Source organism: Protopterus annectens, chromosome 8.part0 (genome assembly GCF_019279795.1).
Source record: "Protopterus annectens isolate FY-2018-M chromosome 8.part0, PAN1.0, whole genome shotgun sequence".
Taxonomy (NCBI): Eukaryota; Metazoa; Chordata; order Ceratodontiformes; family Protopteridae; genus Protopterus; species Protopterus annectens.
This window is the reverse complement of record NC_056741.1, coordinates 1,289,195,015-1,289,218,545: the sequence shown is the minus strand read 5'-3', so window position 1 is coordinate 1,289,218,545 and position 23,531 is coordinate 1,289,195,015. Positions and strand designations below refer to the sequence as shown.

The 23,531-nt window shown below is 43.4% G+C and overlaps 1 protein-coding gene across 6 annotated transcripts in view; it reads right to left on the bottom strand.

The window, feature by feature from the left end:
• ARHGEF1 (Rho guanine nucleotide exchange factor 1) overlaps positions 1-23,531 on the bottom strand; it is a 3,019,431-nt gene that overhangs the window by 1,798,943 nt on the left and 1,196,957 nt on the right. The gene's annotated exons all lie outside the window — the stretch shown is intronic.

Below are 23,531 nucleotides of genomic sequence, written 5' to 3'. Positions count from 1 at the left end.
GTCGAAGACCTTTGCTGCGATAATAGGACTGAGGGACCACTCGTGAGGCAGTAGGATACATCTGCTCAGCTTACCTGCAATCACTCAAAGAAAGCATTTGGAAGCTATGGTTCATTGCCAAATTCTCGTGGCTTCTCAACACAATGGGTAGGACTTGGTTTCCCTATGTTTGTTGATGTACCAGACTACAGACATGTTGTCTGATTGAACAGCAATTGCCCCTGACAGAAGGGAGGACTGAAATGCTTGCAACACTAGAAGCACAGCCCTCAATTCCAGGACACTGATATGCAGGTGGGCCTCTACGTCTGACCAAGTACCTTGGATCATCTTCCCTTGGTAAAGCCCCACCCCCACCCCATCAGGGAAGCATCCATGGTCATTGTGGCCCTGGGCTGTTGTGGGTAAAAAGGGCAACTAAATGGCTGATTGTCTGGCTTCATCCACCACATTAAGTCCTACTTGCATTTCTGAATTAACTGCAATGGAAAGGACAAATTATGTTGTAAGGGGTACCATTGTGTTAGAAGAAGCCTTTGGAGAATCCTCATGTGTAGTCTTGCCAAGGGCACTATGGTAATTGATGCTACCATGGAGCCCAGGCATTGGAGGACTGTTTGAGGTGGGACTAGGCTTCAACAGAGTACCACCCGGATTTGTGACCTTATCCTGTGTAATCTGTGGTCTGAGAGAGAGACTAGGTAAGTATCTGTGTTGAAAATTGCTCCAATAAACTCTAAGGATTGAGAGGGGATCAGTTTGGACTTTCCCCAATTTACTGAGATTCCTAGAAATTCTGCTAGTCTGAGAGTACAATGAAGTGCAATCTCTAGTAGACGCTTAGTGGGGTGGTAAGGAGCCAATCGTCTGGATATGGAAACGCCCAGAATCTTTGTAGTCTCATGTGAGCTGTTACTACTGCCATGCACTTTGTGAACACTCTGAGGACTGTAGACAATCCGAAAGGCAGCATGCGGAATTGGAAATGACTGGCTCCTAGCCGGAAGCAAAGAAATCTTCTGGAGCATTTGTCCATTTTTATGCGGTAATATGCATCCTAAAGATCTACTGAGCACATTCAGTCATCATTCTCTAAGAACGGAAGGACAGACTGAACCATGACCATCTGGAATTTCTCTTGTTTGACAAATTTGTTTAAGATGCAGAAATCAAGAATTGGTCTCCAGTCCCGTCTTTTTTGGCACTAAAAGGAATAGAGTAGAATCCGGATCCTGTCTGGTCTGGTGGGACTGTCTGGATGACTTTTTTGAAGCAGCTTTTGAATTCCTAGTGCCGCTGTTTCCCTTTGACTGGGTGGAACGTTGGGAATTCTACTTGCTGACGTTGAAAAGAGATTGGACGAGACGTGGTATTCTCTGGTTATGATTCTTTGCACCAATAAATCCATTGTTATTGTTAGCCAGGCAGAATGGTGCAAGGAAAAACATCCCTTGACTGCTTCCAGAGGAAAGCAGTCAGGCTACTCTTCAGGAGTGCTGATAGGGTTGTCCAGGGAACGAATCCCTGGAACCCTGGTTACGCAGACCCCCTCTGTCCCTGTAGAGGCACCTTCTGGATGAGTTACCCCCTCTGCCCCGGGGAGTAAACTAACCATGCGTGTCACGGAACGGACACTGCGATTTTTTGTGCCACATCTTTCTGCCTCTCTGCTTCCTAGAGTATGGACGCTGAAGGGTGGAAAAACATACGCCCATGGTAGACAGGGTCTTGCCATCCTTCTCGCACCTGTCGAATGTGTCTTTCACTTTCAGGCCGAAAAGGGAGGATGCTTCTACTGGAGAGTTAAGGAAGGAAGACTTAAAAGGGTCCGCTAAGTCACAAAGGCGCACCCAGGTGTGACGTCTCATGACGACACCTGAATCTGCCGCTCTGGCTGCTCCTTCAGTGGCGTGGAAAATCAGATGCATGGAGGAGTTAGAAATGGATTCCAGGGTAGCTAGCTAGCTGAGAGGCAATTTTGTTGTGAACCTCGTCAGAGACAGCTCCTGCTAAGGTTTCGGAGAGTTCGGTAACTAGGTCTCTCTGAAGTATGGTGAAGTGTGCCAGTTAATTCAAAGACCTAACAGCAAAGGTCAATGATGCAAAGACTCACTTCCCTAGCCTGTCCACCGCCCGAGACTCCCTGTTTGGGGGGTTGGACAGTCTGGCTCTCCTTGTCCAGTTTTTTTGTGGCTGCCACCACCACCACCCATTGCTTCTACTGAAAGGCTCTTGGACCAGTGTGGGTGCTGTTCAGAAGGAGATAAAATTTTCTCTGGCCTCCTTGGGACTGGTTCAATGCATCAGGACTCTTCCATGCGCGCTGCACAATGAGTTGAACCACCTCATCTGCAGGTGGAGTCACCCAGGAAGTAGAAGGTCAAGCACGAAAAGCCTGCAGGAACATGAACTCCTTGGAGGAGGGATTGGTGGGCTTCCAGTCACACCTCTGTTTTAGTATTTCAAGGATGTCTCCAAACGAGACATCATCAGGGCAACCATGGGGACCCCTCCCCTTCACTGTAGTCAGTGTCCTCAGTGATAGACTCCTCAGGTGAGTCTGATTGTGCTTTCTCTTGTATGTCCTCTTACGCAGTACCTCTTCAGTGGGAGCTTCTGAAGAGGACTCCTAAGAAGGGGCACCCTGCAGTAGGGTATCCTGAGGCTGTTGTGCTCGACGTCCCGAAGCAGTGGCTTGTGTCAGCTGCAGCTCAGAAGGAGGACATAACTGATGCTCTAACTCCAATGGTTTACCTACAGAGGCAAGGGCCCTCCCCATCGCCTGGAAAGCCAGTCCACCTGAAGAGGGATGAGAGCACGGAACCGAGAAGGACAACCTCGGAACAGGGGTAACACCTCGCTCCAACAGACCAGTCACCAAGGAAGGAGTCTCAAGAGGACTCGGCATCGAAGAAACTGCTGGAACCATAGATGGTGCCGTAGAAAAAATCAGTGCCATGCTAGAAACCACAGAACCCACAGTACAGCAGCGATCCTGAGAAAGACTCTGTTCTGAATGAACCAAAGGCCAAAGGGTCAGCTCTGAAACCACGGTGAGATCCACCAGTGGAACAGAAACAATGAGATCTGAAGAGATCATCGGTTCCTGGGGCTTCGATACCTGCAGTGAGGTCAAAGGAGGAGAACATGCTGGATTCCGAAGAGAACAACTCCTAGTGGGAGAGGAGTTCTGGAAGGTGTAGGAATCTCCCACCATCAGCAGCTGATCCACAAGACTCACCACATCCAATTCCGAAAGGCTCCTGATCAATTTAGTCGATATCCCTGACTGGGAGTCAGGTCTTTCCAAGGATGGGCTGAATTCCTGCATGAAAAAGGGATCCACCATGGGTGAATACCCGGTCCTGGCTGAGTTGTCTATTAGCACCGAAGTCTCTTGTGTTGAAGGTGTCTCTTGTGTGGGGAACCCTGGAATAGAAATTACAGGCAGGCTCAGTGCCGTGGTCAAGGCCGGTGCAGAGGATGATGGTACCTGGACTGAGGAAAAAGGAGATGGCACCAGGATAGCTAGGACTGGCTTTAGTAAGGTCGGTGCAGTGGATGTAGGCATTGGTACTGAAACTGGTGCTGAAGATACAGATTTTGATGACAGCACTGTAATCGGTACCACAGACGGAGCCATGGAAGTCAGTTTTGGTCCTGTAGTACTGTAGTAGTCAATTTTGGTATTTAGGTTTCGGTTCCTGCTTTCTATCACCCGAGGGTGATGAAGCAACAGAATGAGGTCTTTTCCTATGTTCTTTACTGGGAGAGGATGAGCCCTCCAACCCAGAGACAGCCTCTGAGAAGGGCGTCTTAAGTAGACCCTTCAGAATTAGCTTATTTTTCCTTTCATTAAGGGTTCGGGAACTAAACCCTTTAAAATTGAACAATGAGGTTGAAGCGAAAGATGAGGTACACCGAGACAGTACACACAAGAGACATGGGTGTCTGAGTTTGGCATTGTGCGGCCTCACTGGTCGCATGTTTAAAGCCAGAAACTCCCTTCTTTTCCAACATGGTAAACTAAACCGCTATTATAGAAAAAACAGCCAACAGTAAACAACAGTTTTTGACCAGACAATTTTTTTTTTTTTGGAAAGAGGAGGAGGAAAAGGAAGAAGGGAAAGGGGAATACCAACAATGGTATTTGGGAGAAATTACCTCAAGGGCAGAAGGAAAGGACTATACCAACGACGGTATAAAAGACTACCTAAAAAACGGTAAGAAACAGTAATAGCAATATACGGTCTATTTTATTAACTCGAATGTTCAAAGGTTCGAATGCATAAAAATCGACACATATGCATCAAACTCAAACATTCAAAAGTTAATAAAGAAAAAAATACACAGAAAAAAAAAAAAGATGTAGGCAGGGGGTCAAGCCCCCCTGCGCCCCTCACAGGCCCCCACTACTTAAATATACCAACTCCGAGATCGCACTACATTGAAGTAAATGGAAATCTCCACCTACGGAGATTTCAGTTTACAGTTTTTGACGACTTGCACTTTCGATGCATATGGTTCGAGCCATATGTATTCACATTTTTTACGCTTTCACGTACATAAAGTAGACCCCAATATACACACTAATAACAGTACAGTGGGTAAATAATGATAATATAGGGAGCAAAATATCAGACTAAGTAGTTTGAAAATTTTCCAAAGTACTTAGCGGAGAGCTGGCTTGGCACGGCTTTATGGCAACGTGGCAAACGAGATCTGAGGTAACAGGGGGAAGGGCACTGTGGGTAAAACCTTAGCTTGAGAGTTTATTTTGGCTGGCACGAGTTTGTTATAAGGCTGTCTCTGTTCCAAGGGCATAACACACACCCATCAGTACAGAATGAATGAAGATTAAACAACATCAGATCAGAATATGTCAGAGAAACATGTTCTGAAACTTTCTGTATAATGCCCTCAGGAAATGTAGAGTAAAGAATGTGCCCTTAGTTTAGAAGAAAATGTTCTAATGGAAGAGTTGTTGATTTAATACAGATGGATAGACATAATAAGATCAATGAAAGAAATGGATTACAAAAAGTCAATAACACAAAATGTTAGACGTTTGATAAAACAAATGAACACAGTAATCAAGACTATTCACAGAAATTCATATGATATAACAGAAGTAATCAGGATATATTACTATGCAGCTAAGTTAATAAATACAGTCTTACCACAAAAACACAGGGCAATAAGGAAAAGGAAGGTAAGAAATCAAATGCCATCATGCAAGTATCGAATATAGAAAACTGTAAAGCCATTAAGACAAGAAGTGTCATTGTTTGAGTTGTTCAGAAGGAACAAATGAACAAAAACACTTAGAAAGGTATACAAGATAAAAGCAACTAAAAGTATTATATCAGACCAGGATCTATCGTACACTATGCTGCAAATAAACTAAAGATATCAGCACATGCAGAAAAACATAGAAGATATGCAGATAACTATAAAAGAAAAGCACAAAATAAGCAACTTATTGTCGCCTCACAGTAAGACGCTGTCCGGTTCGATTCTCAGCTAGAGCGTCTTCTGCGTGGAACCCCCAAAACTACCAACTTCAAAACTTTTGTACAAGGACATTCCACCCACAAGCTTGGAAAGTGGGGACGCCCTCTCATTCAGTTGGAAAACATTAACAGTGTATGCGTTTCCTCCACTGTCTCTTATAGCAAAGGTGCTACTGAAAGTCAGACTAGAGAAGCCACAAATGATACTCATTGCACCAGACTGGCCGCGCCAGCACTGGTATCCAATTCTAAAGAACATGGCCCACGGCCCACCATGGATTTTACCACAAATTCCTCACCTGCTCACCTAGCGAGACAATCAAATTGTACACAGCCAGCTCAAGACTTTAAACCTGGCTGCATGGCAAATTAGCTAAACAATCAACCAACACCTCTATCCAAAGCTGTTATGGATGTCATTCTGGAGGCCAGGAGGTCCAGCACCAGGAAAACCTATTCAGACAAATGGAACAGATTTTGCAAAAGGCCAAAATCCCCTTGATACAAACATTCCTCAGATTCTACAATATTTAAATGAGATGTTGCACAAAGGACTTTCCTTTTCATCTATTAAGATCCACGCCTCAGCAGTTTCAGCAGATTTAAAGTTTCTTTCATGGAAAACTGCCCTGCTGCTAGCAATAACTTCAGCTAGAAGAGTCTCAGAGCTACAGGCACTAATGGCAGTGGAGCCTTTCCTTGTTTTTCATCAAGACAGAGTCTCTCTGCAAATTAACCCTTCCTTTATGCCAAAGGTGGTATCCAGTGTGGCCCTAAACCAAACCATTCATTTGCCCACCTTTTTTCCAAATCCCCAGAACAAAGGAGAAAGACTCCTGCACTCTTTGGACATTCACAGACAATTATGTTACTACTTGGATAAAACTAAGGCTTTCAGAAACTCTGACCAGCTCTTTGTAGCCTATGCTGCAGGAGCACAAGGAAAAGCAATCTCAAAACAGACCATTTCAAAATGGATAGGACATTGCATACGTTTCTGCTACACGCATCATGGGAAACCAGTACCTGCTAGCATTAGACCCCACTCCACCAGGGCTACAGCTACATCAGCAGCCTTTCTCAGGGAGGTGCCAACCAAGGATATTCTGGAAGCTGCAACTTGGAGTTCAGTGCACACCTTCACCAAACACTATCACTTACCTCTATATTCTAAGACTAGAGCTGGCTTTGCCACTGCAGTTTTGCAGGGCCTACTAGCTTCTTCTAACCCTGTTTAACTCAACCACCTTAGCTTTGGGATTCAACTCAAGTGTGATGACTGCAGCAGAGTAACACGATGAACATAGCACAGTTTTGTACCTACCATAAATGTAGATGTTCGAGTGTTCATCCTGCTGCAGTCCAGGTTACCCTACCTCCATCCCCTCTGAACTAGCTTGTCTTATCCATACCTTTCTATCCTATACAACCTCTGTGGTGTATTTGCTTGTGACTGAAAGTATTGTTTTATTTTTACTTGTATATTTTTATATAGCAATATGTATTGCCTACCTATTGGGGGCACCTGACATCTGGGGCAAGAAAAACTGAAGAAAATGGCGTTGGATGCCTCTTGTATACCCCTGGCGCACTGACGTCAGGGAGGAAGCGACAGCAACCGATGCCGGACCAAGACTTTGGAACTCTGGCCGACCGCGGGACCGCCTGACGGCAGGATAACCCAAGTGTGATGACTGCAGCAGGGTAACACGATGAAATCAAAAGGGCAATAAAAGAAAGTCATATGGAGCAAATAATAATTTGTTGTTAAATAAAATCATAATGGTGAATTGCAAAAAGGGGAAGAATCTAGTATAATAGATTGTGGATAGACCACAATAAGTATATGACAGCATCCCACATTCGTGGATAAAGGAATGCATACAGATGTATAAGATATACCCTACACTGAGCAATTATATTACAGTGACCATGAAACCACTTAGGAGGTAAGCCATGATAAAGGACAAATTATTATCCCAGGGATAAAATTTCAAAAGGGAATATTCTAGAGAGACTCTGTCACTGCTGCTCTTTTGTCTTGTTCGTAACCCAGTAAGCTGTCTACTTAATAACTTGGTTCATGGTTACAATTTGGCTCCCGGAAAACACCTAAGTGCAAAGACTCCTCATCTTCCTTTTTGTGGGTGATTTAAAACTGTACAGTTCAACAGATGAGGAACTGAAAGCACAACTGCAAGTGGCCAAAGCCTTCTCAGATTATATAAAAATGTTATTTGGTCTTGATAAATGTGCAAAAGCAATCTGTAAAGTAGGAAAGCAACAGCACCAAGACAATATCACTCTGGGACAAGAATGGGATATAAAAGAACTTAAGCAAGACAGAGTGTATAACTACTTGGGAACTGATGAACAATCGACAATAAAACAAACAAATGCAAGCAAAACTTAGTACAGAATATTTTAGAAGGCTAAAATTAATACCAAAAACAGACCTGACATCTAGGAACAAAGATCAAGCTACCAATTTGCTCTTCCTGTTCTAACTTACAGTTTTGGGGTAACTGACTGGCCCCAAAAGGTACTAGATCAGTTGGACATGAAAAGAAGAAAAATGTCTCATGCTTATCAAATGATTTATTAAAATCAGTGTATACCAAGCTTATATACTCACCGTTCTGAAGGAGCTATGGGCCTCCTCAAAATTGATTACATGTATATATCTCCAACTATAAGACTGCAATCTCCAATCACAGGACTGCACACATATCTGCTGACCTCACATGATCAAAACATAGTGAAAGTTTTAAAACATGAGGAGAACAAGTCTAAGATAACTACACTGCTTAGCTAAGCAGAATCATATCAGTGTGAAGCAGGAATGGAAATCAAACCCGAAGCATACAAAAATCAAACAGCAACTGAATCTGCCAAAAAAAAAAAAAAACAAGAAATGAATACAAGGTGAAGGATTAGATGAGAAGGCAAGAAATGTGGAAAAGACATAAATACAGTTACAAGTACAGAAACCCTCTAGAACAACTTCATGTCGATTAGGATCTGAAGCATGAATGGTTAAGGAGAGGTTAATTTAAACCAAATGATGAAAGGTTAATATTGGCGGCCCAGGATAGTGAATTACGTACATGGTGGTTTACAAAGTCCACTGAACATGTCAGAGAAAAAGACAAATGCAGGTTTTGTAAAACAGAATCGAAACATTCGCACATCTTGTTGCTGAACGTGACACATTAACGGCAGTGGGCCTGTATACTGAAAGGCATAATAATGTGGCAAGGCTGTTGCATTGGGGATTATGCAAACATTACAATACTGAAATAGCTGAGAAGCACTGGGAACATGAGCCACAAAGCATTACAGAAAATTATGAAGTTTATAACACATGGAATCACTTATTACCAACAGTTCAAAAAACAGATGTGGGAAATGACAGCAAAAGTAGCACTGATCACTGAAATTGCTATACCCTGTGATTACAGTGTCTTACATACAGAGAGACAGACAGTCATAAAATACCAGGATTCGCAGGCAGAAATTAGGGCAATGTGGAAGGAAGACACCCATACAGTTCCAATAGTAGCAGACGCAATGGGTTTCATAAAAATAAAAATTACAGTTGTACTTAGATATGCTACAGACACCTGTAACACTGTATGAACTGCAGTAGGAGTCCATTCTGGGCACATTACAGGTGCTGCAAAGAGCACTTTTGGCTAGCATCAGTGATATAAACAATAATAATTTCATGAACTTTAACCGTATTTTGACTTAGGAATGCGGTCCATTCCTATCATGGTATCAGAAACCCAAAAGACTTGGGAGAAATTAAACCAAGAGGAGCCTAACAAGACAAACCATGGAAATGGTGGTGGTCATAAACCACAGAACTCTGACAAATTCCCTGGCTGTGACAGCAGACAGAGGAAGAACAGACTGGAAGAAAGAGTGAAAACCCTGGGAGCAGGAAGAAAAGCCAATGTGGGAATGATCCAAATCCTGCAATGGAGAATAATATTATCTTGAGAGGAAGAAACAAAGAAACTTAACTGGTGAATGAGAACACAGAGATAGGCATCCTTAAGATCAAAAAAGGTCTGAGGAAGGAGAGGAGACAATGTCGAAAGGGACAGCATCCTGAAAGAAGTGACCCTGTGGAATGTGTTAAGTAGAGGAAAGGACCAGAATTGATCTCCAAGTCCTGGAGTAGAAATCCCTTCCCACTTGGGTGGGAGAAATAGGCTGAATCGTACCTTGATACGAAAGGGACTACAAAGCTTCTGGGAAATGAGAAAACTTGTCTGGAGGAGGCTAAGGAATGTTTGAAAGGGAGGGGGGGACTTCCATACTATGAAATAACTCTGACAAATGACAGATGGCAACCAAGAATCTGAGGTGATCCTTTGCCAATTTTGGAGGGGCAGAGTATTGCATAGGGACAACGGAATCTGACAAAGGGTGGAGAGGAAGAAAAATGTGAGAGACAGCATTTTTTTCCTGAAAGGAAGGCTTCTGAAATGTAAGAGTCTGACTAGACTTAGCAGGAGGAACATGCCTAGACCCCTTCCCACCTTTGGAAGGTTGACAAGGCTGCCTACAAATTTAGCAGGGTAATTCCACTGAAATTTAGGGATAGGACTTGAACGGGTCAGCTGCAGTTGTCTGAAAAAGAATTTTATTATCCGAAACAGCATCCAAAAGTTTGGCTTTAATATCACACAAAGCCAATAATAACGTTTCATCATGGAACCAAAGGCAGCAGCATTGGAAAAGGTATCAGCAGCATTGTAAGTGCATTTTATGGAGGGATGAGCAACCTGGGAAGTGGACCCAAGAAGGGAAAGAGCTGAAGCTTTCCCTTCAGAATCAAGAAAATCAGATACAACCCTAAGCTATTTGAGAAAGGAGCACTAAGATGTACCTGGTCATATGGGTTTGATAACTAATAGCCCAAAAGGACAAGGGGGCAGCAGTGTACACTTTTTTACCTAATATTTCTGTAGTTCTACTGTGTTTATCTAAAGGAAGGAGCTCAGACACAGAAGGATCAGCAGAAAAGCACAAACAAATCTACAGTCTTCAGGCACCTAGTAGAAAACTATCAGTTTTCTCAAGGGTAAGGGGGTTGAGAGTCTGGAGCTATAGGTGCAATAAAAAAAGGAGTTACCAAAACAGGTGGAAAGTACAGTTGTGTAAAATCTTAGCATAACAGTAGATGTCCTTCTCTTCACCACTGCAGTATACTTTATAATAGGGATTCCCCTGCCAAGGGCACCCCAACATCCAGTCAGTATACAAAGGCCTTTAGGATGTAAAGGGTACATTATATGTCATACTTATGCTCCCCGTGCAAGGCGTAGGGCATAAAGGTGACGTCTGGATGTACCATCCTCTAAACTGAAAAGCCCCAGTAGGAATGACAGTCCAAGGATACTAGCAGGTAACAAGCACATCCAGAAGGAAAAAGGGCCAGGAGAAGGAGGGAATACTGCAACAGTGAAGAGGAGGACATGTACTGTTATGGTAAGATTTACAAAACTGTACTATGTCCTTCCATATCACTGCTGCAGTATTCTTTACAATAGGGAGAGCACAATAGCTCAGAAAGAAGATTGGGAGGAGTAAGGGCAAGCAGAGCTCTTCAGGAATTCATGAAGAATGGCCATGGAAAAGCCAGCTTTGGCCCTAGAGATTGCATTCAACTTATAGTGCTTGGAAAAGTAAGCATACAAGTCCAGATAGCTGCCTCAAGAACAGAACTAGTTTCCAAACCCTTAAAGAAAGCACCAGACAAAGCCACAGCCCTAGTAGAATGAGTCTTAACAGAAAAAGGAAGGCTCTTTCCTTGAAAATAATAGCAAAATGAAATGTTTTTAGATATCCAAGCAGAACTGGTTTGCTTGGAAATAGCCAAACTCAAAGACCTAGTATGAAAAGAAACAAAAAGCTATTCAGATTTATTAAAAGCTTTTGTCTTATCCAAATAATATCAGAGTTGTCTAAGCAAATCCAATGTGTGTAAAATCTTCTCATTAGCAGACTGGGAAGATGGGGAAAAAAGTGGGCAAATGATTAAAACTGATTAAGAGACAACTCATTAACCACACTGTGCATAGAAGAAGGATTAGTACAAAGGGACACCCTATCCTTATGTAAAACTAAAAAAGAGAAAGCCATAAGGGCTTGCAGCTCAGACACCCATCTGGCAGAAGTATGGGCCAAAAGAACAGTCTTCCAATAACAATGCTATAAGGAAGCTGAAAGCAGCAGTCTCAAAAGGAGCCAGAGTCGATTTTTCTAAAACAAAATTAAGGTCCCAGAAAAGAGGGATGGGCTTCCTGGGAGGCCTGATGTGAAGGACACCTCTAAGAAACTGTTTGGCCTCAAATCTAGAGGCTAAAGAGGGAGTCAGAGGCAGACAAGCAGAGATAGCTGAAAGGTGGGCCTTAAAAGAAGAATATGCCAACCCAAAATTGAGCAATTCAGACAAATAAGAGTGAACCAAAGGAACATCCACAGTAAGTGGATCCAAGTTACAAGAATGACACCAAACAGAAAACGTCTTCCATTTTGATAAATACTTCCTAGTAGTGGGTTTCCTGGGCATCTGCAGGACCCAAAGCACATACGCAGAAAAAATGGTGTCTGTAGGGGATCAAAACCCTATTACCCACAATGTCTGTTGAACAGTGGAAAGGTGTTGATGGATGAGAGATCCCCTGTCTTGTGCAAGTCCATCCTGTGAGTTAACTTGTGATGCTCACCCTTGGCAAGATGCAAAAGAGGGAACCAGTGGTGTCTGGGCCAAAAGGGAGTCACCAGCAAGATTTTGGGAGCATCCTGTTTTATTTTGAATAGAACTTTTGGAATGACAGAAAGGGGAAAGAAGGAATTAAGAAACACCCCCTTCCAAGAAAAAGTGTGTGTGTCCACCTTCCAGGCCAGAGGGCATGGGACTCTGGCACAAAATAGTGGACGTTGTCTGTTCAGAGGGGAGGCAAATAGGTCTAGTTGAGGAATACCCCACTGGTGGATAACGTCCAGAAACACAACCCTGTGAAGCATCCACTCGTGGGACTGTGTTATGGACCTGCTCAGAGAACCTGCCACTATGTTCTGATCTGAGGGAATGTAAACTGCCTGAAGGGTCACCGGATACTGGATAGCTAGCTCCCAAACCTTAAGGGCTAACCTGCATAGAAGATAAGACCTCATCCCCCCCTTGCTTGCTGACATACCACATCACTGTGGTATTGTCTGTGAGAATCTTGAGAGACCCTGAAAGGGCAAGAGAATTAAAAGTCTGAAAAGCCATCAGAAGAGCCGTCATCTTTAACATTGATGTGGTCTTTCTTTTGTTGAAGAGATGAAAGGCCCTGCATCTTCAGGTGGCCAAATGAGGCCCTCCCATCTCACGTCTGAGGCACCTGTGAAAAATTATTGACAGGGAATTGGAGGCTGAAAAGGAAGCCCTGGGTTGAGGGATAACTGATGAATCCACCAGTGAAGTTCCAACTTGACGCATGGAAGGAGGAGGACTATAAAATGTAAAGGATGAGAATGCTGAAACTAAACTGACTTTAGAAATCACTGTAGCTTTCTCATGTGGAGCTTGGCTAGAGGGAGGATTGGAATGATGGAAGCCATGTAACTCAGAGCCCTCAGAAATTCTCTGGCTGTGACTGAAGCCAGAGGATGAAGGGATTGAAAAAAGGCAATGAGAGTTAAAACATTGGGATTAGGCAGGAATTCCAGCATTGGAACTGTTTGGATCCGGCATCCTAGAGAAACAAGATCCTGAGAAGGAAGGAGGGAATGACTTTTGGAAATTTAGAGTAAACCCCAGGCTTTGCAGTAGAGAAGTAGCAAAGTACAGATGCTGAAGTAAAATCTCTGAAGACGAGGCCTGAATAAGTAGGTCGTCCAGGTAAGAAAAGACCTGCATCCCTCTTAACCCACAGAAAGAAATCACTGGAGCGAGGCATTTGGTGAAGACTCTTGGGGCAGTAGACAGGCCAAAGGGCAAAGCAGAAAACTGAAAATGCCAGGAAGTAACACAGAAATGTAAAATATTCTTGAAAAAGGGATGAATTGTAATGTGCAGATAAATTTTCATGAGATCCAGGGAAACTAGAAAAGCCTGAGGAAGTAGCAGAGGAAACAAAGTTTGAAGGGACAGCATCCGAAAGAAAGGGACTTTCAAAAAGGTGTTTAGTTGAGATAGACCCACAATGCGTTTCCAAGTGTCTTCTTTCTTGGGGACCAAGAACATTCTGGTAGTAAAACCCATTCCCCCCTCTGAGGAGTTGGAAGTTCCTAAATAATTCTCTGAGTCAACAGGCCATGAAGCATCTCTGGATAAAAAGGGCAGTTGTTCCAGAGAAGGCTGAGGAATCCCCCAAGGGGGTTGGGGGATTTCTAAACCATGTAATAACCCTAGTAAATTATGGAAAGAACCCAAGAGTCTTGGGTGATCTTTAGCCAAACAGGAAAGGACAGAGAAAGACATAGATAAAGAGAATTGTGACTGAGAAGACAAAGGGCAAGGATACTCAGACAGCACCTGGATTGTCAGGAAAAGGAGGCTTTTGAGCAGAAGGAGTTTGAGTAGCCTTAGCAGGGGAGCCCTTCTATTTTTACCTCTGGCGGAAGGGCAAGACTGTCTACAGACAAAGGCAGTCTTATTAGGATAATTCCTCAAACTTGGGCACAAAGGAAATGAAAAATATGCTTCAACTCCTGTAAGGACTTACCCTTTTCTTGCAGGGACTTGAAACAACTCTGCAGCAGCAGCACCAAACAAATAATTATCCAGAGGAACATCCTTCAGTTTAGCCTTGATATCATCAGCCAAAGGCTTAAGTCTGAGCTAAGAATACCTCCTCAAAACAGATCGAAAAGCAGTAGCACTAGATGAAGCATCAGGTGCATTTCATATAAAACTGAGCTACTTGGGAGAATGTCCCTAACAAGGCAACATGCAGAGCTCTTCCCCTCAGAATCGGGGAGATCTGAAACAGCCTAACAGACTTAAGAGAGAAAAAAACAAAACATACCTATTCACGTGTGTCTGATAGTTAATAGCACTAAAGGCTAGGGCAGCAGAAGTATACATCTTTTTACTCAGACTCTCCATGGTTCTGCTATCCTTATCAGATGGAGGCAACTAAGTCGAAGGCAACAAATAAGAAGGCTTATCAGAAGCAATTGACACCACAGAGAGGTTAATGGAGGGAACTTATAAAGAAACCTGCAGTCCTCTGGCACTTTATAAAACCTATCAGGTTTTGTGGGAGCAGGGGGGGTTGGGAATCAGAAGCCTCAGAAGCAGAAGAAAAATAATCTAGCAAGGCAGCAAGTACAGGAGAAACAGCACAGAGCCTAGGAGACTCCAGCTGTAAAAGTTCATAGTACCTCTTCTGAACATCAGACACCTGAGCACCATCCCACTTGAAAAATTCCATCATTCTGGAAATTGTGCCACCAAATGAAATCTCAAAAGAATTGTCAGGACTGACAAGAGTCCTTTCTCAGAACCATAGTTAAGTTACGAAGGAATTTGAGAAGAATATATGTCAGGGACTTATCAGAATCAGCAGCATCCTAATCACTCAATCTCAGCAATCCTGCTCCCTGGGCCTCTTAAGAGGGGTAGACCACCAGAGAGGAGCATGAACAGAAACTCCTTGTGGAAGTGTAAGAGCCATAAAGGCATTAAACAGGGCTTGAGTGAAGTTTTGACATTCAGTGTGAGGGTCTTTTGGAGCAGGCAAAATATGTTTAGTTTTTTGCTTCTTTTTAATTGGGATGTCAGCTTTGAAATTTTTTGGAGGCTATGACCCATGGCAACACTCTATAATGGTAGTAGGAACGTCTTCCCTCACTAAAATATGAGGAACACCCCTAAGCCCTTTGGTAATAATCAGCCACAGTTCTCCTTGTACCTAAAGCAGATGTCTGCAAAACCTCCATGGACTTGCATGGAGTCGGATCCATACCAACCTCCAAAGTTGTCATGGAAGAGGAATCAGAGAAGGAAACCAGATGATCCCCCAAGCTTTCACCAGCTTCAAGAGACAACCGGTGGAGGTGGTACAGCCGAAGAATCAGACCTTGCTTTCTTGGTCTTTTTCTTCGCAGATGGCTGACCCTCAAGCCACGAAGATCCTTCCATGGTACCTTTAGCAAACAGTTTAAGTCGTTGGTTCTCTAACTAAATTGCAAGAGAAAAAAGCCAACTTCGCAAGAAAAGCTTGACAAATCTCACAAGAAGTATGGTTGTGTGAAGTGCCTAAAGAGATCTTTTTGGGGAACCTGTCTCCAACACTGGCATTTCAACTTTCTGGATGACATGAACCCAACAAGAAACGAGGCAAAACAAAGATAAGAAAATCAAAAAATCCTAAAGGGGCACATCTGAAAGTGGTAGAAACCAGCAGATGAAGGAGCATTCAGACCAATGATTGAAGATGGCGTTCAGACTTGCAAGAAAAGTTCTGAGGATGGTGTGTCCAGATGTCACCTTTATGCCCTACACCATGTGACATACAGTGTACCAATTACAACCTAAAGGCTTTTGTATACTGGCTGGGCACTGGGCTGCCTTTGGCAGAGGATCCCTACTGTAAAGAATACTGTGGTAGTGATATAGAAGGACATCTGCAGATGGCTTAAGTTACTCTATTTGTAAGAGCTCATAGTGTCGCTTTTACAGTCTGGGTTCTGTCAGTAAGCCAGTTGGCAACCCATCGAGTGATGTAGGGATTTATTCCCAGGTTAGTAACTTTATCAATGATTCCAGAGTGGGGGATGGTGTTGAAGGCATTGGCGAGGTCCAGATACGCTGTGTGGACCGCCTTACCCTCGTCCACAGCTCTGGAGACGGATTTGAAGAGGTCAATCAGGTTCAGGAGACAAGATTGGCCCTTCCCGAACCCAAACTGGGTGGGGTTCAGTGTTTGAAGGTTGAGAGTGTCTTTGTTTATAAGTTCCATGATAATGCGTTCCATGCCCTTGCAGATCAGGCTCGTCAGACTGATGGGACGGTACTTCCCAGGATCCAAGGTGGATCCCCCCTTGTGGAGTGGGATAACTGTAGCTGTGTGCCACTCAGTGGACACGAAGCCTAAGTTGAGGCTATGATTAAGCATGACGCTTAGGTGAGGTGCCAGTTCATTTTGTAGTTCAGCCAGGGCTGTCTGAGTTTGCTGCCCTTCCCCCCTCACAAAATCATGGTGGAATGGAGCCTCCCCGTGCAGCCATTACAATGTTCCATTCCTTGGTTATTTTGCCCATTTACCATAAACACTGTAATGTGCATACTGCTTTACTTCTGCGATGTCTTGGATTTCATTTGAAAGTTTTATTTTGCTTTTTACAGCAGAAACACCAATAAATATCTGCTAAATAAAGCAATGCAGTCTCACAAAGAAAACAGACTTTGCATTAAAACTTCTCCGCCCTTGAAACTCACATTCATTGAAACAGCACTGAAACCCACATTCAAAGAAAATACATTTTGTCAGTGGCAGATAAAGATTAACTTTGGGCTGTTTTCAAAACAAAGCCCCCTTGCACATAAAACGTACACAAGCTCTTTGATGCACCTTCCTGGTTGTATTAAATTATATGCCTTGTACAATACAATACAGTTGTTAGAGGGCGTTTTAAATTTGTTTTGAACATTTTCCAGTAAACAATTAAACAAAATGCATGCACCAATAATGACAAAACTGCCCAATTCAGAACATTTCCATCATAAAAATCTACTCAGACTTCTACAGTCCACCAGTATCAGTAAATATGCACAATTTCTGAAGAAGTAAAAGTCATCTACATAATTCCTTTCCATCATAAAAATCTACTCAGACTTTTACAGTCCACCAGTATCAGTAAAGTACCAAGGGGAGAAAACGCTGAGAGAAGAAAAGGAGCCACTTTTGTGATTTTAAGTATTTTCTTCTGATTTTTTGTTAAGTTTTACTGCTTTGCTGCCTACTTTTTGGCATTTTCCGGCTTGCTAAAGTTTATATCTGTAACAGTAACAGTACTTGGAACACATCTAGAGCCTGTTTACTGCATTTCCTGTGTTGCACTTAATTTAAAATCGTTTTTTTCTCTAAAAACTGCATTTTACCTGATTTTGGCCTAGCATTCAAGTGTGGGGTCATTTATTGCACTGTTGTGACTATTTTGCTGCTTGTGTAACTCTGCTACCTTTAAACTACAACAAAAAGAAAAAAAAAAACAAAAAAAATCTTGCTTTTTTCCCCACTTTCTAAAAGTTAAGAAAATTCAGTTACAGATTTGCTGTTCTGAACTGTTTGGAAGTTTCTAGAAGGCCAGTGCTTGCTTAGGCTAAAGGGACGTCTCTGTGTTCACCAGTGGGAGTGGTTAACATTGAACAGCCTGCCTGTCCCTGGAGGAGTGGTTACTACCTAGAAGCTGTAGTTTTATTGGCCATTTTGGGTCAGTTCTAAACTCCTTGATCTCTCTCTCTTAAAACCCTACAACTCTCTTTTTGCACAGTTTTGCGCACTGAGCAGCGCTGCCTAAACAGGTTTAAACAATTCCAGGCTCCACAAAGTCTGCTCTTCACTTTTTCCCTTAGAACTGTTCAAACTTCAAAGTAATCACTCTATTCTCTTTCTAAAGCCCTGCACTTGCTCAGCTCTTATAAGGAAACACTAACTAAAGCACTACACCCTCCTTGACTTCTCATAAGTATTTGACTCCCGATTGGTCCTTCCTGATCAAATGAAAAATCAGTTCCCCTCCCTAATTTGATCAGTAAAAAAACAGTTCCCTATACTAATCTGGTATGTCCAAGGGTCAGTTTCAAGGTTACTCTCCAGTCCAGCTGGTGAATCTGGGAATTTTGAGGCAATGTTACAATTGCCTTATGTACACAGACAACCCTCTCCTCCTTCCAACAAACTCTAATACATGTGAAAGATGCAGTTACACAGCCAAACTGGAGGCAGAGCTCTCTCAACCCAAGACTGGCACAGTCAGTCAGGAGGAAAAGGTAACCACCCACACCACAAATCCAGTCTCAAACAGACCTATTGGATCTGCATACCCAACACAAACACACAAAAACATACTCGGAGGCTCTAAATAAAAATCTGCCTAAACAGCAAAGACCTCCTAAGCAGATATCCAAGCAACAGCCACCCCTCAACAATACCCACAAATCACATATCTCACAAAATCAGTGTGCCTCACAGTCACAGCCCTTAAGGCCAAACAACACACCAAATACACTTGTTATAGGGGACTCTATTGTCCGGCACACTGACATCCCACTCACCAGACTGAACAAGGAAAAGGTCACTGTAAGCTGCCTGTCGGGTGCCAGGATCCGCCACATAACGCAAGCACTCAGGTCACTCCAAAGCAAGTACAAGTATGACTCTGTCATTATCCATGCTGGTGTGAATGACCTGAGACGTACCTCCCTGGACTACATGAAAAGAGACATAAAGGAGGTCTCGGGCCATGTAGCCCAGGCTGGTATGACCCTGACCTTGAGTAGCATCTTCCCCTCACCAAGAATGATGCCACAGTATAAAGACAAAATGATCAGTTTCAACAATTGGCTAAAGTATTGGTGTCATTCAAAGGGGATCCAGTGTCTGTCAGCCTGGGATGACATGCTCGACAAGACACGTTGCTTCTCTAGGGACGGCTTGCACCTGTCATCCTTAGGCTTTCGCATACTGGCCAAGGCTCTTGCCACCCCCATAGTGCCTTTTTTAGGCAAGGCTCAAAGGACAAACCCATCTCCATAGACAACTCAACAATAAAAAACTAAAGGTGATGCTACTCAATGCCAGAAGTCTAAACCTCAAGATGCACGCACTCAAGACTCTCCTCAGTATGGAGAAAATCGATGTCTGTGCAGTAACGAAACCTGGTTCAAGGCTCCTGAGAGCACCCCAGCACTACCAGGTTATAACTCATACCATGCGTTTCGGCCCCAAAACTCGGACCGAAGCACAAAAGGAGGGGGAGTATCTATATTCATCAAAGATATCTATACCTCCAGGTTAGTGGCACTGCACGAAGCATCGGAAACCATCCATGTGCAACTAACAGTGGGCAAAACTGCCTTTCAGTTTGTAGCCTGCTACAGAACACCTTCCCTATAACAGGAACCCCACTTGGCATTCCTGAGAACACTGGAGAATATGAAGGTCTCCCCAAACACTATGTTATTGGGTGACTTCAACTACACAAACATTGACTGGGAAAACTACTCAAGCCCAAACACCCTTGCCCAACGGTTCCTTGAATTTATAAACTCTAACGCAATGGAATAACTGGTCACCACTCCCATAAGAGGGAACAACATATTGGACCTGGTCATCACCAACATGGGGACTCTATGTTCCACACCAGAGGTAAACCCCTCATTGGTAAGATCAGACCATAAACAAATTTCCCTGGACATCCATATCCCGTCCCCACCCCCAGCCAAGGAAATCACTGTAAAGAATTTCTCAGAAGCCAACTTTGCACTTCTCAAGACTGAGGTGGAATCCTTCAAAGCCCCTGGGCCAGAGGATAATACAGCCCAATCTGCAAAATCCTTTACAACTGTATTCTATGAGCACTTGCAGGAATGCATGGATTGTGCTATCCCAAATAAAACCAAGACTCACTCCTCCAAAAACAGGAGACCGGTCTGGTGGACCCTGGCCATAAATAAGCTATACAACAGAAGGAGGAAGCTACTACATGACAGAGCAAAATCCCAAAAAGGGAAGGCATCTCTGATCAGTATTAGCAAGAAACTTCGATCCCTCATAAAATCATCAAAGGCCAGTTTCGAAAGAAAAATTGCCCTAGACACTAAAGATAATCACAAGGCCTTCTTTAGTTATGTCAGGAACATGGGCGGAAGCTCCCAGATATGCTCTGAATTGTTGTATAACGGTACAAATATACCGAACCTACAGACCTAGCCAACATCCTGGCAGACAGATTCAGCGCAACCCCCCCCCCCCAAAGGTGCAAACACCTCTCCCAACTGAATGTAACCTCCCTGACATCACAGATGCACAGGTGAAAGCTGCCCTCTGCAAAGCAAAAAAACACAGCATCTATGGGACCGGACGGTGTCCCAGGCTGTGTCTTACACGAGCTCCAAGAAGAACTGTACCCTCACATTAAGTCACTGTTCAAATTTAGCCTTACTACAGGATATGTACCCAAAGCATGGCGTACAGCTACAGTGGTCCCACTCCACAAAGGTGGTGCCACAACGGACCCCGGAAACTATCACCCCATAAGCCTGACTAGTCTGGTCTGTAAAGCTATGGAGCGTATTATCATGGAACTCAAACAAAGACATTGGGAGCCTCCAGACACTGGGCCCTACCCAATTCGGCTTTGTTGAGGGCAGATCTTGCCTCTTAAACCTAGTTGATTTCTTTGAAACAGTTACCAAAGCCATATATGAGGGCAAGGTAGTCCACACATACTACCTGGACCTCGCAAAAGCCTTCGACACAATACCCCACTCAGGCATCATAAATAAGCTTACCAGCTTAAATATCAACCCCTATATCACAAGATGGGTTGCAAACTGGCTCAGAGATAGAACCCACATGGCCATAATCGGAGGTGCCATGTCCGAATCCAAATCAGTTACAAGTGGCGTCCCACAGGGCTCAGTTCTGGGACCTCTCTTGTTCGGTGTATACTTCTCTGAGGTTCACGCTAACACGGGGGGATTAGGGCTGACAAAGTTCGCAGATGGCTGCAAACTGGGGACCATAATCGAATCTCCAGCTGACACAAGCATCCTCCAAAAGGGTCTCACAGAGACGGATGCTTGGTGCCAGAGCCACGGCCTCAAGCTAAATGCTAAAAAGTGCATAGTCATCCACTTTGGGAAAAACAAGGTGCCCACAAATTACCACATAGGTGGTAATCCATTAAGTATGGAAGAAGTAATTAGAGATTTGGGGACCAACGTAGATAGTAATCTCTCCTTTGATAATCACGTTGCCAAAGTGGTTAGAAAGACCTTCTATATAGCCCACCTTATCACGAAAGGGTTCATCTAGATCAAGAGAGGTCATTGTGCCCTCTACTGCCACTCATCAGGCCCATAATTGAATACAATGCCCCTTTTGGGATGTACCTTACCCGACACCTGCAGCAACTGGTGAGACCCCAAAAGTACCTCACCAAGAGGATCATGGGCTACAAACAGATGTCCTATGCAGCTCGATTAAAGAAACTCCAGCTCTACTCAGTTGCTTACCGCCTACTCAGAGGCGATCTACGCCTGATGTACAAAGCCATGTCAAACCCAGAATTAATGGACATGCTCCACCTCAAAAAATCCAAGTCCCTTAGAGCTACATGCTCCAGGGACCTAAACCTAAGCACAAAAATAAATAGGACATGCTGGAGGGACAGATTAATTTCCCAGAGGCTCCCCTCACTTTGGAATAGAATCCCAATTCATGTTAGACATAGCCCCTCGCTGACCCTCTTCAAGTGAAATTTGGACGCGTGGATGGGAAATCGCAAATTCACCCCTGGGATCTCTCCTGTGTCCCTGCTAGACAGAGGCACAGTAAACTAATCTTAAAAGGGTACCTTCTGTGACCTACTTTACAGAGGCACAGTAGGCTAATGTAATAGGGAGGCGAAAGCCAAATACACTCTGGTTAGGTTTATAAATGCCCTAGGGCAGATAGCCTAGTATCTACCTATGAACCTAAATATGCACAATCTCTGAAGAAGTAAGTCATCTAAATAATTCCACATTAAAGAGATCTGTAACTAATGAAGAGTTTGCTGCTAGCAAACAACTTTATATTTCATCATTTCATCTACAAATAAAGTGCCTGTTGCCCTTGAGGAATAAATTGCTAGCAATATTGCAACAGGGAATGGATGGCAAACTGATAACAGGTTCATAGTTACTAGGTATCTTCGCCAAAAAGGACTGCAGCATCCACCCCCTTTACAACACAGTACAGTATCAGCAATGCATCTACCTACAGTGGGAGTAGAGCACACAGCCTTCTGTATCTAAAGCAAGTAAACTATCTGTTGGGCTATTAACAATGCAAGCAGAGTCAGCATAAGCAGCACTAAACTTTTGTTACCCTGCAGCTCTCAGCTCCTTGTAAAATCTACTTGACACTCAGCTGTATCTCTGAATTTTGCAGCACAAGAAATCTGGAAAAAGCCAAAATATATTGTGGGGGGACAAAAGCCCCAAAACCAGGGACACATTTTAAACACTGCTTGTATAATGTTAGAAAGTTGTTAGAATAAAATGCAGTGTTACCACTGTACATTTCACTGCTAAGTCTTGAACCCAGGACCCTGTGCAAAACAGTCAGAGCAACATACCACTATGTCAAATCAGCAGTTTTGTGAAAGAGAGGAAGATTGAAACTTAAATAGCTACCATTTAGTGAATTCAGTTCTCACCACAGCTGTCAACCTCTTAGCACAAAACACCTGAACAAAGCCAATTATGGGGGAATACAGCCCCCAAACATATTCAGTGAATTCAGTTCTCACCATAGCTCTCAACCTCTTAGCAAAAACACCTGGACAAAGCCAGTAATAGGGGAATACAGCCCCCAAACATATTCAGTGAATTCAGTTCTCACCATAGTTCTCAACCTTAGCACAAAAAAACTGGATGAAGCCAATAATGGGGGATAATGGGGGAATACACTCCCAAAAATAGGGACAACTTTCAAATATCCATCTTATAAACTTAGAAAAGTGCTAGAATAAAATGTTTTGTGTTACCATGTACTTTCTGAAGAATATGAAGTCTGAAATTCAAATTCCTGTCATTTTTATTTATTTAACATTTGTTGACCAGGAAAGTCTGACTTGGAACAAAAGCCAATTTCAGCAGAGGCCTAGGGAGAAACACTCCAGACACATGCCTTAATAAGATGGGAGGACACCAGAGCAGCCAGAGGAAACCCACACAAACACAAGGAGGACATGTAGACTCCATACAGAAGGCACCCCAGCTAAGAGTCAAAC